Genomic DNA, 18,030 nt, shown 5'->3' with positions numbered 1-18,030 from the left:
TCCAGTTCAAATCAGACAGTCTGTATTTTATAGGCAGTGTGGAAGATGCCTGACTGAAGAGCCCTGAGCGCCATTAAATGGCTGAGTGGGTTGCTAGGAGACAAAGTGGGTGGAGCTTAGCCTTCTAACTGGCAGCAATAGGAAAAAACAGTTCTTTCTCTTTCTCTAATTAGGACTTTATTTTTCTTGTTTTTTTTTATTGAAAGACATATTTTGGATGACTGTATTTTGTGGCCAAATTTGATGTGATTTGGTTCAGTAGCTTTGTTGTTTACTCTAAAATAAAATGAACATAACATTTATAGATAGATAGATAGATAGATAGATAGATAGATAGATAGATAGATAGATCCACGGATTCTGGAGCAAAGGTCTAGGGCAGGGGTCCCCAAACTTTTTAAACAGGGGGCCAGTTCACGATCCTTCGTACTGTTGGAGGGCCGGACTATAGCTGGCCACTGAGCAATAATAATAATAATAACAATAATAACAACAACAACAACAACAGTAAAAAGAGGGTTGAGTCCAACCCCCTTCTGCCTTTGTGCACTGAAAGCACAAGCAAAGCACCCCTGACAGATGGCCACCCAGCCTCAATGTTAATAATAATAATAATAATAATAATAATAATAATAATAATAATAATAATAATAATATAACTGTAACTCCCAGGATTCCATAGCATGTTAATTCCACAGTGCAGATACACCAGATACACCACAATGCCTCACTTCTTCCAATAGAGAAATAAAGATACAAGTGCCAGTTAAGTCCAGTGGATTTCTTTATTCATACCATATGGAGAGGGGCAGATTTCTCGCCCTTTTCATGATATTGTTTTAAACTTCCACTCTATGTCTAACTTTTGTTTTGTGTATTTTATGGAAATATGTTTCCATATGTGTATTCACCCGGAGTGTTTTTAAATTATTATGTGTTCTAGCAATGTTGTCAACCGTCTTGAGCTGAGAGGAGAGGTGGGTAAGAAATAAAATTATCATTATTATTATTATTGAGCTGACGTGAGTTTTCTGGGCTGTCTGGCCATGTTCCAGAAGCATTATCTCCTGACATTTCACCCACATCTATGGCAGGCATCCTCAGAGGTTGTGAGGTCTGTTGGAAACTAGGCAAGTGGGGTTTATCTATCTGAGGAATGATGTCCAGGGTGGGAGTTTGAGGTGTCTGTTTGAGGAAAGTGTGAATGCTGCAATTGGCCACCTTGATTAGCATTGAATGGCACTTACATATTCAAAGCCTGGCTGCTTCCTGCTTGAGGGAATCCTTTGGTGGGAGGTGTTAGCTGGCCCTGATTGTTTCATGTCTGGAATTCCCCTGTTTTTGAGTGTTCTTTTTTTTTACTGTCCAGATTTTATTTATTTATTTATTTATTTATTTATTTATTTATTCCCCATACTTGTGTCCCGCTCTTCTCACCCCGAAGAGGACTCAGGGTGGCCTCACAACTGGCAACAATTTGATTCATTGGTTTGGGGGGGGGGGCAAATTCTGTTTGCCTACACTTGAAAATTACCTTGGGCTGGCCCTGACTATGGAATCCTAATAACTGGGATTTTATGAAGTTTTTAGCCTTCTCTGTCAATGAGTGCTGGTGCCTCACCAAACTACAGTTCACATGATTCCATACCATTGAGCCACGACAGTTAAAGCCGTGTCAAATTGAATTACCTCTTCAATGTAGATATATCCTCAAAAATATTAAGGAATAATAAAGGCTGCTTGCCATCATTTACATGGGAGTAAGCTACATTGAATGCAAGAGGGAGATACTTTGAAACAGATATTGTGTTTTTAAGGGTTTTCATATTTAAATATGTTTCAATGGTGATGGATGAGAAAGACAATTTTTCTCTGCCCAGACATACCTGCAATAAAAAAATGTTTGGTTTCATTAATTAAAAGCTACGTTACAACATGCCAAATCCAATTCTTTGAAAACAGTTAATTTTTAGCAAATGTACTTTGCCAGTAACTGATAAACAAATTTAATTCATTAATAATAAGTGCATAACATTGCTTCTACTCAGATGCTTACTTGGGTGTTAAGTTTTATTTGAAATCTTTTACGATGAGACCTTTATATCCACTGGGTTCAGTTCACAAACCCCTTTGGATACCAAAATCTGTGGATGCTCAAACTGTGCTCCTCCAAGTGTTTTGGACTAAGTTGCCAGAAATCCCAGCCGGTTTACCACCTGTTAGGAATTGTGGGAGCTGAAGTCCAAAACATCTGGAGGAGCACAGTTTGAGAAACTCTAAATAGCAAAATCAAGGCTTGCCTTTTTGGATTTTTTAAAATTCAAGCCATAGATGGCGGAATCCATAGATGCAGACTCTGTGGATACAGATAGCCAACTGTACTGTTAGGATAATAAGTACTGATACTATGTTTAAAAATACACAAAACTCACTTGAATAGACAGTGAATTAACTGTATTTAAATCATCTTTTAACTTCATATCTATGACACAAATATTTAATTGGCTTTTAATTTTTGAATTTGCCTTCTTTTAAATTTTGATTGGATTGTGTCATGTGAATCCCTATGGGGAGAAAGGCAGGACAGAAATAAAGTTAAACACAATAATAATAATAATAATAATAATAATAATAATAATAATAATAATAGTAAGAATGTGACACATGACTACAATAAGACTGAAATATGCACAGAATCTCTGATATTAACGATGCTAATAATGTAATTATCCAATATTAATGGTGCTAATATTAGTTCCCCTGGTCTCTTAACTGTGAAACTTTGAAAGGTTTGCACAGAGGGCATCTGAAATCGTACCTCAAGATATTCATACTGATCCAATAAATATCTTGAATAATTCAAGCAGAATTTAATGGAGAATTTCAGTATGTCAGGAACATATAACATGAATAATACACCTATCATCTGCCCTAAATTTAAAAGATGTTTCCTGTTAGCATATCTGAATTATCCCCCCCAATGCTTCACATTTTCAAGATTTTAAATGCTAGAATTATTAAATAATGTGTGATTAATGAAAAAAGGAATTTAATAGCAAAAATTGTGAAATGTTAAAATGCTGACAAAAAAGTGTGTTGAAGGATAAGCATATGTGTATCTACTAGAATATTAATTTCCAACATCAGCTCAATGACAGCATCAATTTTTTTGAGTAATTAAGTAATCTTGGGTCAGATCCAACTTATGTGCAGCAGGGAACCCCACAGAGCAATTTCTCGAGCAAGTGTCAGAGGTGGCAGACTCTCCACGAGACACAGGGCGAAAAACAGAAATACTTTCATTATCAATTCATAACTGGAAAAAAGTCAAAATATTTGTTGGCTCAACATTATACAGCACTCTTCCAATTTTTCACCATAAACATTTATCTCGGTTTATCTCCCTGAAATAAAAGCTTGTCTGAAAAACAATTGTGAAATTAGCTTCTTCTAGTGTTCCTCACCTCATAATATATTACTTTTTAAAATTATTTCTGAGATTTGTTTTACAAATTGTGAACTTGAAAGCATGTGGTTTAGTTTCCTTGTTGTTTCGGCACAATAAGCAAACAGACTAGTGTTAACAAAATCCTTTTTTTTCTTGGTTGGAATGCCAGTTATACATTATAATTATTTTATATTCATGAAATAAATGTTACTATCTTTGTGCTCACATTTCATTATTGAGATAAAGGTTCATATTAAAAAAATAGAAATTACTTCCTGGATTGTTTTCCCATTTATAAATTAAGCTCACTATTGGTGGGTGAATATATATGAGCAGAATATAATTTTGTTATTATATGATCCTATAGATTATCCTAAGGTTACTTCACCATAAGATGTTTTCTTAAGTGAAGATAAATTTTCAAACTGAAGACATACATCTCGACAAACATCAGGGATAGTTCCAAAGGGCAAGAAGTTGTGCTCATCCACACCAGCAAATCAATGTTAGGTGTTTTCATCTCAACATCAAGAGGTATTTTGGAAAGTGAATAAATTGTAACATACAGTTAATTCAAAGGTTAATTGCCCATTCAAGGCAAGGCCACCCCAAAATAGTAGGAATCACAACATGTTGTTATGGTCTTTCTAGTACCAGAAGCAGTATGACTCTCTATATAAGTTGCTAATTTTCCTCCTTGTCAGATTCCCATAGGTAAGTGATCTGATGCAGAGAATGTCCGGCTATATAGACTTTGATCCACTTTGGTTCTTCTGTGGTTTTTAACTTTGAATATGTTTTTAACTGTGGATTTTTAAATACTGTTTATATTTAATTCTGTTTTTAATGTTTGCATATTTGTATACTTTAAATTGTATACTAATGCTTTTATGTCAAGGCGCTTTGAGTCCCTTTGGGAGAGATAAAGCGGGGTATAAATAAATATAATCATCATCATCAAAATAATTCTTACATTTCTATCTTGTTAGTATTACTTGGAAAATCCTCCCCTCATACTCCTGTCACTTTTGCCCATCAGTTACAAATAGCAAATAATGCAATTGTTCTTTGCAATCAAAAAGATAGGTTAATTCTGGGTGCTGGTTCAGCTTCATCATGATTTAATTGCTGACTTGGAAACCTTTACCATTGAACTCCTAATTATTGTCTCTGTATAGGTATGTTGGCATGTGTGCCTTTTACTTAATGCCTTGATATAGAAAAATCCTCATCAAAAACAATCTAATTCAAAACATTGTTAGACAGCAATAAAGTTTCCAGGGCAGGGGTCCCCAAACGAAGGCCTGTTTGCCGGATGCGGCCCTCCAAGGTAATTCATTTGGCCCCTGTCCTAAACTTTAGACTTAGGGTTGTCCTAAGTTTGAAATGACTTGAAGGCACACAGCAACAACAATCCTAATTTTGAACTATTTCATCATAGTCTGGCCCCCCAATAGTTTGAGGGACCGTGAACCGAACCCATAACAATTCAGTGTAATGATGCTTTATGGTACAAATGTGACACACAGAAACAAGAGGTATAATGAGGAAGAAACACCAGTGTAGCAGCAACTGAAACACAAACGTCTTGCCTGGGGCCTGTGGTTGGATTTCTTAAACAAAATTTGCCATATCCCTGATTCTGATAAAGTAAGGATATACACAGTGTATCTGTACATAGACAGTAGGGTGGGATAATCACAAGATTTGGTTCACATCCTGATTTGGTGCTTTCAAAAAAATCTTCCTTTGGCATGAATTGATCTACATCCAATTTGGATCTTTAATCCATGTCAAGCTTTAGAAATCCGAAGGCTAGTGCCCAAAATCCCAGAATTACCATGTCTTCTCAGAATTAGATGACATTTTCAAGAATAGCCATCTCTAAGGTTTGCTGTAAACCTACCAAGGCTACCAAGTTACAAATGAACAAATTTGGCAAATTTGGCAAAAGAACAGATTTTCCAGTTGGAGAGTATCTCCCCAAATGATATATTTATTTGCCTATGTTCCTTATAGAACCCTTAAAACATGGTGATGGATTTCCCTTTTCATACATGGCTTTTGAAGCAATTTGTATGAAAATGGTGCATATGGTAGATGTGTTATCAGGACAAAAAAATGTGTAGAGTTTCAGAAAGTGATATAAGACCTCTGAATTAATGGTAATGAAAGTAAATATACAGCTTTTCAGAAAGTGAAGCACTTGAAGAATGGTCATCTTATGGCTCCAGTCTTGCTCCATCTTAAAAAACACTAATTGGAAACCCTCTTATAAAGTAAGAGGTCCTTAGATTACACATAGGACTTGTCAATCACTCAGTACTATTCTTTCCTTCCCATCATTTCCTCGACCTTAGAGTTTTCACTGAAACAAACAAAAATGCATTTTTCTCCTGGTTTTCATAATCTTACATGGAACATTGGCTGAAATATACCTTCAATCCTAGTATGTTTACATCAACTTGGCAAAGCACCAATACTGGCCAAAAATGGCTTGATTTGAGGTTCGCCTGACTCTGATGTATCTCCTTACTACATAAGATGAGCACATTTACCTGTATTGATAATGTTTGCTTGTTTTATGGTGTAGTTACTAGCAGTGTATCAGAAAAAATAACATCTCACACTTTTCAAGGGACTCTAAGACAGATCAGGCTTACCTTTCACTGAGGCTCTGGTGATCTGCTGAACTTGGCACCTGCTCTGCTTTCAATATTACAGTTTAAAACAAAGTACAGCTTTCCCCACATAGCATCCTGATTAAACAAATTAACTATGGCATTGACTGCAAATGTACACACTAGAGTGCTGGAAATGAACAGATACAATGGCCAAGTCTGTATTTAATTTTAATTAAATTTCATTCTGTAGCTCAATTAATCCACATCTCCAAATGTCAGCAGGACCTAGGCAAATGGAATGACATCTGCTGCACTGCACACTGACTATAAAACCTTCACTGCACGAAAAAGCTCTGGAAGCATACCAGAAAACATGAAATATCTTCACTAACTTATAGAGGTCTAACTTGGAATCAGATTATCATAAAAAGAATGGTTTCAAAAAAGAAATATTATTACCATTGTTAGTTTATTGATAGGAAGGCAAAATGAAGAAGATCCAATCAGAAGAGTAGAAAAATACATTAATTTCCCATGCTCATTTTTCATCTTCAGATAATATTGTTACTTTGTAATATTATCTTATTATTATTGAATATCAGTACAATTTTGTTACTATTTTAATATATCTGTAAGTGAAGGTTTTACTAATTTGTGCTTTTTGATAAAGCCAGAATTTTCTGAATAAAATAATAAGAGCAACAATCATTAATGGAATTCTAAATGTAAATGTACCTGTACATTCTAAAAAATCTTTAAAAGGAATATCTAGAAATATAAAGATCTCTCTCATCATATGACAATAACTGCTAGAATAATATACATGGAATATGGAAGCCAATATTTATAGCAATAATTTTCAAACAATTCAGTCATATTAATGGCTCTTTTCTCCAGTGAGACACATAACTTGATGTTACCTTGAAGAATATGTTAATCCATGCTAAAGTATTTCTACAGCCAAGGCTGCTATAAAAATAGGCTTAAAATGGCACACACAGTAGGCTTCTTGGGATTATACTAGAATACTGATTACACTATTACGGTAAGCCTTTTGAATTAACTCACTTCATGAGTCTCAAATATGATGCTAAGAACACCCAGACTTACTTTTCTGGGACTTCCACCTGGGAGTTACCATCTTCAAGCCAAACTCAACATGAACTGCACTCACATTGGTTATTCTTATTCTTGAATTGGAACATCTTGAGCGGGGCTTAACAAATTTATTTGCTTGCATAGTACTAAATGTAACATGAGTTTCAAAAGTATAAAAACTCACTCAGAGTAATTACATGAAGCCAGGTACATAGATTGGGGCAAAGTTTTACACAGAAAGCTCCAATGATATACTAAGAAATACACAAGGTTGATGTTGGATTACTGCCTCCTGCAGATAAGTTGACTCCTGCTTTTTAGCACCTAGCACAAATGAAAGAAACACACATTGATAGAGATATTGTTTGTTTTGTTCATTGATATCCCATCTTTTCCCAATATTAAGACTCAGGTCCTGTCTACACTGACCATTTAAAGCAGTTTGAAGCTAGTTAGTTTCAAACAGTGGCAGCTAAACAAACACCGAGGAAAGTGTGTGAAAGAAAGTCCTTAATGCATATGGTTGTGATTTGGGTAATCACTATCCAGGCCTCACACTAGCTCCAGGATTGCCTATGTAATCATCTGTGCAGCAAAACCACGTTCTTCAATATCAGTTTGAAACTGACTAAAGTGATCAATGTAGATGTTCCTTCAAAGTGACTTACAAATTCTTAAAACAAGAACAGATTAAAACATACAAAATTACCTGTAATACATATACAAATTATTTTAATGAGCAATGAAACAATATGTCGGATTAAAACCATTTTTAAAATACAGGGTGTTTGAAAAAGAACTCCCTATTCGCCATTTAATTTAAATGGCGAATAGGGAGTTCTTTTTCAAACACCCTGTACAGTACTGTATATTAAACAATAACTACTCATCATTAAAAACCAGCTTGTTAGGATAGGAAACATTTGACTTATTTACTTTCACTACCCAGACAGTTTTAATGACGAATTTTAAACTTCCATTCTATGTCTAACTTTTGTTTTGTGTATTTTAATATGTATTTTATGGAAATATGTTTTAATATGTGTATTCTACAGAGTGTTTTTAAATGATTATGTGTTTTAGCAATGCTGTAAGCCACCTTGAGTCATGAAAAGAGGTAATCAAACAACAACAACAACAACAACAACAACAACAACAGGAGAGCAAGGAGAGTGTCATCCTAGCCTCCCTAGTGAGAGAGTTCTGAAGTCTGGGAGGAACCACTCAGGATGCCTTTTCTTTTTCTACCCACCAACCACCTCTAGAGAACTAGTCTATCACCATTCAATTGTACCATACATGGTCTAAAATCTGCCATCAAAGAGGTTCTTCTTAAAAGGACAAACCAAACCTGAGATATAAATCTGCTTATAGTTACATGTTTCAACATCCAATCTGCTCACAACTTTGTTTAACTGTTTGGAGACACAAACTATTATTTCTAAACATAATAACTGTGAGAGTCCCAGGAGCAGCATGTAAACTTCCTATACAGTGATCAAGAGTTTTGATAAATCTACAGGTTTTCTACTTTTTCTGTCAATTTGTTGTAAAACATGATGTTTTGGTGCTTAATTTGTAAAATAATAACATATTTTGATGTTTAATAGGCTTTTCCTTAATTCCTCCTTATTATCCAACATTTTCGCTTATCCAATGTTCTGCCGGCCCGTTTATGTTGGATAAGTGAGACTCTACTGTATTTTGAACCACTGGCTTCCTATGGTTTGAAGATACTTAACCTTGTACATTGTACTTCTGTATCCATTACATTTGCAAGTTTGGTGTCCAGATTTGTGTTGTGTCCTTCATTAGCCCTAATTTGAATTCTGCCAGTTGATTCATAGTTTCAAGTAAGCTAGGAAATACTTTTGCCTATCTCCACAAACTGCTCTAATTTCCTCTCATTCTACAATCTTGATGCTTGTTATGTCTTGGTGGTACACTGTATTATTATGTATCATAAGACATTTTTTTCTTTGTTATGCAGGACTAAGAAGGAGTTTCCAGTTTCCACATAATGCTTCTCCAAACAGATCATGGAGATGATTTAATTAACTTGCTACATGGCTTGACTTCCTGTTCTCTTCAATTCCATTGAAGATTTATTCAAATTTGCAGACCATTCAATATGTAACTCTTATTTCTATCATTTTCACTTCTAAAATTACCATAGTTTATATCTAAAAGTTCATAAGTACTTCATTTTCCCTGAAATACAAACCAATAATTACTAAGACAATCCACTCTAAAAATAGATGCTGAACCCAAGAGCTTACATCCAGGTTACCTGAATAAGTGTGTCCTCCCATTTGAAATATTTAAACACTGAGATCTTTTGGGGAAGCCCTTTTCCCAGTTCCATTATGCTTATTAGGCACATCTGGTGGGGACAAGAGAAAGTATGGCTGTCACCAATAGTAGTAATAGCAGCATTTGTATTCTGCTTTTTCTTTCTGTACCTAGACTCTGAAACATTCTTTCTAGCAATGCTAGAATCTCTCTTTCTTGTCTTTCAGCTGTTAGGTGATTAAAAATGACAGGATTTCTTTAGAAGAAAATAATATTTTGTATTGTACTATACTGTCCTATTTCTTATCTTTTTAAATTGTTTACTTAAAATTACTTTTAATTTTATGCATAGTTTTATTCTATTTGAACAGTATTTTTTCTACCTGTACATAGTATCTGCATTGGCTTTAATTTTGATAGGCTCCTTTAAATCTTGTCAAATCCAGGCTATGAAACAAGATTAATGACAATAAATGATAGAAAACCATTACACAATCAGTTGTGGATGTTTTCAATATTAAATATGTTAATGATTTGAATAGGGCAAAATTCAACAAAACTGTAGCCTTGATCTGTAGGTTGTTTAGTGGTTAGCAAATAGACCTTGTCAAATTAGATTTGTTGATCTGCAACAGTATTTGGTCATATTAAAATCTACTTAAGGGTATATTCTACAAGTTAAAGTAACTACCCATTCTGATCCTTGATGGAATGAACAATGAACCAGCAATGAAAATAAAATTTAAGGTCAAATTCAAAATACTGCACTTTAAAGATCTTCATGTTTGGGACCTAAATATCATGGTGCATGCTTCTCCTCTTTAAATGTAAAGCATACCTGAAAATGTACTAGATTAGAAATGTGTGGAATTCCTATAATTAAAAGAATCAGATATACTGTGGGAAGAAACAAGGCCTTCTTTGTTTCTGCCTATAACTGGAAATCGAGGCTAATGTATAGATTGTTATTACTCTGTGCCTCCCTTGTGGGAAAAAAGTGCCAGATTTACAGTTCAAAGCTTTCCTTTGGATATAGGTTATGCAACAGTTGTGACAGATTCATTATTTAACCTTTTCATATGTTTTAAATTGTGCTATTATATTCATGTAAGCTATCCTGAAAAGGATGGAAGTAGAAGTAAATTAATAAACAAGTATTGTAAAAGTGATGAAGAAAATATACAGCCCTCATACTTCTCAAGAATATATGCTTGAATTTATTAAGGAAACTGGATAATAACAAACTCTTTCAAAATGAATAACTTCCACTGGAATTTGCCATAGTCACGCTGGAGGACCTGGAACATTTCTATAAAGCTATCCTCTCTAAGAATTTGCTAGGTCTTCCAGGATGACCCTACAATTACTTCTGGCAGAAGCATATCATAAAATCACCTGAAGGACATGGAAAATTCTTATAGAGGACATAACAAAACATATGAAAAAGTCTCCTTTAAGAGAAGAAACCAGATGATGATGATGATGATTTGTTGGATAGGTAGGTAAAACCTCAGGTTCCAGTCCCATGGGTACAGGGTTCATATTGTACATATAATTTCTGTAAACAAGTAAATGCTATTTTTTAAAAGGTACTGCATATGAACTCATACACCCAGCTAAAAAGTCATTATTTTTTATTTAATATAAAAATCTTTTCAAAAATTATTTCACTTTTCCTTTGGCTCAACAGAGGTTTTCAAACATGCACACTAAGTGAGAACGAAAACCACAGTCTGCCAGAGCATTCAAAGAACAGCAGGCCATACATGAAAAAGTTTTCTCCTGGTGAGGAACTTTGGAAACATTGATAGATATATCCTGCAAAGTTAGAAGATGTAAAAGAGAATACTAGATGAATATCTACCAGGTCAGGATTAAATCTCAAGGGCACTAGTTTCACCCGAATAGCATAGCATGAAATGTAGACACCAGAAATTATCCCAAATTTTTGCACAGCTTTGGTTTTGAGATGAAAATATAAATACAGATTTAATTATTTTTTAACACAAGGCAATACAATGATATGCAGAGAATCAAAGATAGCTTCTTAACTCAGAACTGACAGGTGGTTTTTTCTCAAATTGGTACCTAAGATTGTAGTACTGTCTTTGTAGAGCTGTCAAAAATAAAGTACAGCACCCCTGGAGCTACCATACTTTGTTCCGAAGAAGAAAAGCATATATTCTGTTCTATAATTCAGCAAGATCTTATGTCCATTATCTCCCCTACTTCCATCATCTTAAGTTCTGTTAAAGCCAGGATTTGTGGTACATGTTATTTCAATGTGGTACATGTTAATGTCTCAGTACAGTTGCTGTACCGATAGGTAAAGAATTCATTATTTTCAGAGCTTTAACGTTTATTTTCTACGTTAGGAGAAGCTTTGGCACAATATCAAAGGAAGTATTTGTTCAATTTATATTAGAAGCATTCAAACTTTGCAGCTACATTTTTTTTCTAGCACTCTGGGCAGCACAAGATTCAACAGGATTACACTATTATTCAATCTTTATCTTAACCATTTTGGTTAAGGAGGAATGCCTATATTCCAAGCCTATTTAGTCCTTGAACCCTATGATATAAAGATATACACTAGATTTTAAATAGACAGATAAATACACAAATGGCTTTACTTTTCTCTTCTTACGGTATAAGAAAACTCTGTGCCAAAATATTCACTGAGCACTGAGTGATATTTATGGGAACAAGAGAAGTCATTGGCATGTAGCAAGGAGGAACTACTTACTATCACATTTAGAGGTTGTAATGGCTGCCTCAGCAAAGTCTGTAGATGTTAATATTCCCCATGCTTCTATTTTGGATTTCCAAAAAACTGCCCTACAACATCCCCTGCTGTTGGTGACACTGTAAAATTTCAGGTAATGAGGTATGGGGCTCACTCAGGCTCTTTACATGCCAAGTAGAGGAAAATTAATTTTAATGCTAAAAAGATGAGAGTGTTGGTGCAGACGGTCACTAAATGCGACCAGCTGCTATATGATACTAGAATCTGGAACAGGAATCCTATTATAAACTAAAGAAGAGGAATGGGTTCTTGTACTCCATCAGTACTTTCTGATGCTGAGAAAAAGACAGAAAAGAATTCAAAATCTGCTTTAAACTACTTCTGTTATGTTCGCTAGTTAAGAAAAAAGTGCTTGAAAAAAAGATGTATTTCTGTAATGAAAACCTTGTTATAGAGATAATGAAAAGGGTACAAAATGTGTGCACACTTTCAGGATTTCCAGATCTCTTTTTCAGGTATCATGACCCCAGGGCCAGACCAGCTACATCCAAGAGTACTGAAGGAACTAGCGGAAGTTATTTCAGAACCACTGGCAATTATCTTCGAGAGTTCTTGGAGAACGGGAGAAGTCCCAGCAGATTGGAGGAGGGCGAATGTGGTCCCTATCTTCAAGAAGGGAAAAAAGAACGACCCAAACAATTACCGTCCGGTCAGCCTCATATCAATACCAGGCAAAATTCTGGAAAAGATCATTAAGGAAGTGGTCTGCGAACACTTAGAAACAAATGCGGTCATTGCTAATAGTCAACACGGATTTACCAAAAACAAGTCATGCCAGACTAATCTGATCTCTTTTTTCGATAGAGTTACGAGTTGGGTCGATACAGGGAATGCCGTGGATGTAGCGTACCTGGATTTCAGTAAGGCCTTCAACAAAGTCCCCCACGACCTTCTAGCAAACAAACTAGTAAAATGTGGGCTAGACAAAACTACGGTTAGGTGGATCTGTAATTGGCTAAGCGAACGAACCCAAAGGGTGCTCACCAATGCGTCGTCTTCATCATGGAAAGAAGTGACAAGTGGAGTGCCGCAGGGCTCCGTCCTGGGCCCGGTTCTGTTCAACATCTTTATTAACGACTTAGACGAAGGGTTAGAAGGCACGATCATCAAGTTTGCAGACGACACAAAACTGGGAGGGATAGCTAACACTCCAGAAGACAGGAGCAGAATTCAAAACTATCTTGACAGACTAGAGAGATGGGCCGAAACTAACAAAACGAAGTTCAACAGGGACAAATGCAAGATACTTCACTTTGGCAGAAAAAATGGAAATCAAAGATACAGAATGGGGGACGCCTGGCTTGACAGCAGTGTGTGCGAAAAAGACCTTGGAGTCCTTGTGGACAACAAGTTAAACATGAGCCAACAATGTGATGCGGCTGCTAAAAAAGCCAATGGGATTCTGGCCTGCATCAATAGGGGAATAGCGTCTAGATCCAGGGAAGTTATGGTCCCCCTCTATTCTGCCTTGGTCAGACCACACCTGGAATACTGTGTCCAATTTTGGGCACCACAGTTGAAGGGAGATGTTGACAAGCTGGAAAGCGTCCAGAGGAGGGCGACTAAAATGATTAAGGGTCTGGAGAACAAGCCCTATGAGGAGCGGCTTAAAGAGCTGGGCATGTTTAGCCTGCAGAAGAGAAGGCTGAGAGGAGACATGATAGCCATGTACAAATACGTGAAGGGAAGTCATAGGGAGGAGGGAGCAAGCTTGTTTTCTGCTGCCCTGCAGACTAGGACACGGAACAATGGCTTCAAACTACAGGAAAGGAGATTCCACTTGAACATCAGGAAGAACTTCCTCACTGTGAGAGCTGTTCGACAGTGGAACTCTCTCCCCGGGGCCGTGGTGGAGGCTCCTTCTTTGGAGGCTTTTAAGCAGAGGCTGGATGGCCATCTGTCGGGGGTGCTTTGAATGAGATTTCCTGCTTCTTAGCAGGGGGTTGGACTGGATGGCCCATGTGGTCTCTTCCAACTCTACTATTCTATGATTCTATGATTCTATGTTTTAAAATGCAGGTTTGAGGAGTGGGAAGGACGTAAGGAAGGAAGGGAAAATGTACGTGATGTCATGGTATCTGCACCAGGACAAGAGTTGGAAATAGGGAGAAGAAATCTGCAGGTATTTGAATAAGACTCCATCCAGAGATGTTTTTGAATTGCATCTGGAGTAACCCCTAAGTTATAATAATCATTACTTTTGCTGGGAGCAAGAAACACAACTTGAATTTCATATAGATACACATGTAGATATGGATGATACCTAGTTCTATTGTTCAATTCTATTTGAATTAGGAGAAGCTCAGCAAATGATCAACCTCAATATAGTGATGGGGTGGGTACACAGACTAAAATTAAACAGACTAAAATTAAATTAGGGTAAATACATAATTCTCAGATCGTAATTCAGGATCCATTACTTACAGTAATTAGTGTACAAAGATCTCTCTGTATGCATGTGCCTTCAAGTTACCTGGAGATGTATGATAACACCATTAATTTCATAGTTTTCTTTGACAAGGAATACTCAGATAGTTTTTCTAATTCCTTCCTCTGAAATAAGGTATACAATACCTGTGTTTGTTGATGGACTCCCATCCAAGTACTAACAGAACTGACAGTGGTTAACATATCAAAGTTTTTGATGAGACCCATGGATCAGTCAAGAGTAATTCCACAGAGAAGGGAAAGCATGAACGTTGCTTCAGGGAGCCTATCATCCCTGGACACTCCATTTAAATTTCCCTTTCCAGGCATTTAAAAAAACCAAAAGCAGTGACATAGCAGAAAGAGCAGGGGGAGGTTAGCTTTTCCTGGGATGGACTAAGAAATTATCTCTCAAACCCAAACCAGAAGGTATAGTACTCATATTGAGCTATGGATAAGTTGATTCAGATTTTGGGGGTTGATTTTTTCATAAAATATCTAGACTTATACATGAGTGTATAGGGTAGTTGTAGGATAACATTGCAGTACACTCCAACTGGGAGGAAAGCCCTACCCTAGATCACATCACTGTTTAATTTTATTAGTTGCCTAGTTTTTAAAAACAATCAATCAATCAATCAATCAATATAATTGACAATTTTAATAAATTTTGAAATGATGGGGTAAAAAGCACTCTCCCCTTCATGAGTGAAGAAATAAATATTGCATATAAGAAATGTAATTAAATATGTGTGTATATGTAATAAATATCACCTATTTATCATACCTGGCTATTTTAAATATTAAATTTATTCAAACAATTATTACAACTTTAGATTCTCAGTTTCCTTTTAAATGTCAACTTTTAAAGGACACTCAACTAAACATTTGGGAAGCATGATGTGGAATAGTGCTGATGTGGTTCTAGAAAGAGACCTCCCATCTCGGAATGTGGGGATATCCTTGTCAATAAGCAACATCCCGTTCAGAACCAAAACTGTTAAATCAGGAGGCAGTACTCATTGGATTGTCAAGGGTGATTCCTTGTGATGTTAGAGGCAGAAAGACAAGGATTGGTACAGGGAAGCATAACAGTTTTTGGCTCAGATGCCAACAGGCATGTGGGATCAGGCACAAAATATGGTCCCAGAAGCAGAGAGAAAAACAATTTTTAACCATTAGGTAGGCAACTTCCCACATTCAAAATGGGTAACATTAAAAAAACCAGAATCATCAGGAATACACTTTTTAGAACAAGAAGAACACACTAAAAAGGACTATTAAGGAACCAGAATGGGAACAAACAAACAATAAATAAAACAGAATTGTAAGCTTGTATAAAAAATAACATTTGAACACAAACTGCAGATAAACAGAAAGATGGCTTTAAAGATGGAATCCCATGCACTGGGCTTTCTCACATAGAAAGCCATCACATTGCTTTCAGTAATCAATAGCATAAACAAGAGGACCTCATCAGGTGATGATCCCTCAAGCAGTTTTGTTCCAAGCTGCTAGGATTTTAAAGGTATACTGTGAATTATGCTTGTAAATGAACTGACAAGAGTGCCTAAAAACTAAGATTTTAATCTAGCAAAATAAGTATTAATTTTAACAAAAATATTTAATTTCCCCCATCATTTGCCTCAGAGGGTTTCCAAAACAATTTACTCTATAAAACCTTCCAGACGTCTCAGTTGATTCTAAATAACTGATATTGATACTATACAACTTCAAGCTTTTTAATTATGTTTTTAGAGGCCTTCTGAAGGTGCATATACAAATTACAGGAGCATAGTAAAATAATACAGTGTCATTTTAAAATGTTATATGCAGCATATTTAAAATTAATATATCTGGAAATAATATTTTACAAGATTTGGCTGGAAGCCTATGGTATAACAGCTTATAACTCATTTATACCTTATTAGACATTTCCCTTTCTTTCATAATACTATTCATCTAGCCTACACTTCATGCTCAAGTCATGCAGATTGGAGTTGACTCTCAATTACACAAAGTCTTTCTCCAAAGATGACAGTCCAAATACAGTAGAGATAAAATACATCAAGGTTTGAAATAGGTCCGTTCAGCCCCAGTGCCGCTTCATCATGAAATGATATAATTCACTGATGCCTCTGCCTAGCCTAACATATGTTCTATTCACAGCCTGCGTCATTCTTCATTTGTAATTATTTCCTTTTTTTAAACCCATCTTGTAATACTTTGCTTGGCTGAAGACAAATACTGAAAAGCAAAAGAAGTATTATCATATGATGACCTGTTCCAGGGTATTAAGCCCCTGTCAAGGTTTGATTCTAACATGGGGTATCGATGACAGTACATCAATTCAAGCATCATGTCCTGAATTAGACTATATTAATTATCGCTTGAGTGCAGGGTGCATGAAAGTGCTGTTTCATTGACTAAAAAGATTTGACTGAATAAAAATCCATTTCTCATCTGGTTGCTTATGGATAAAGACATTTGCTCTCTTTGCCTTGGATTGCTCTTTATTAAATATGATATTTATAAGATTGTTTGAATAAATTGTCTCAACAACAAGTATTTTAAAACAAAGAAAATTAAATGTGTTGTCTATTGATGACAAGCATTTAATCATGTAGTAAAATAAATACTTTCATGAACTAGTTTGTTAAAGTTTTAAAAGTATATGTGAAAATATATTAAAATATATTCATATAGAATACATGTACAGGTATGCACACATACACACTGTATTTATTTATTTATTTAGAGTATTTATATTCCGCCCTTCTCACCCCGAAGGGGACTCAAGGCGGATTACAATGAACATATATATGGCAAACATTCAATGCCATCAGACAAAAAACATACAGTATAGACACACACAGAGGCAATTTTAACATTTCCAATTATACATACACATTAAAACGTATAACAAAAAAAGTCCTCTAAACTTCTGAAATACTATGCAAGGTAAGCAGTACAACCATTGGTTCTAGTGACTATTACTTAAGTATTTGAAATTAGAGCCAGCATGATGTGGTGTTTTCAGTGTTGTACAACAACACTGTAGATCAGGGTTCAAGTCTCCACTCGGCATGAAACTCACTAAGTGACCTTGGGCAAATCACACTCAGTCTCAGAGGAGAGAAATGGCAAACTTCTTCTGAACAAATCTTGTCAAGGAAAGCCTTGGAGTTACTGTACGTCAGAAATCACTTGAAGGCCAGAAACAACTTTAAAGCACACAACAACAACAAATTAAATTTGGTACTTGTAATTACAGATCTGATTTTAAAATACACTTTAATGTCAGCACTATCATTTTAAATATTGTTTGTAAAGAT

General features: G+C 35.7%; 1 protein-coding gene across 2 annotated transcripts in view; it reads right to left on the bottom strand.

The window, feature by feature from the left end:
* kiaa0825 (KIAA0825 ortholog) overlaps positions 1–18,030 on the bottom strand; it is a 266,901-nt gene that overhangs the window by 45,896 nt on the left and 202,975 nt on the right. The window contains exon 20 of one of the 2 annotated variants that reach the window (XR_010003920.1): positions 9,461–9,553. The exons of the other annotated variant lie outside the window; for it this stretch is intronic. The gene's annotated coding sequence lies outside the window, so the exon portion shown is untranslated. The remainder of the gene's footprint in view (positions 1–9,460; positions 9,554–18,030) is intronic. 2 annotated transcript variants of the gene reach the window in all.

The sequence above is a fragment of the Anolis carolinensis genome, chromosome 2 (genome assembly GCF_035594765.1).
Source record: "Anolis carolinensis isolate JA03-04 chromosome 2, rAnoCar3.1.pri, whole genome shotgun sequence".
NCBI classification, from domain to species: Eukaryota; Metazoa; Chordata; class Lepidosauria; order Squamata; family Dactyloidae; genus Anolis; species Anolis carolinensis.
Note: the sequence above shows the minus strand (reverse complement) of the source record. Positions and strands in the feature narration are given on the sequence as shown.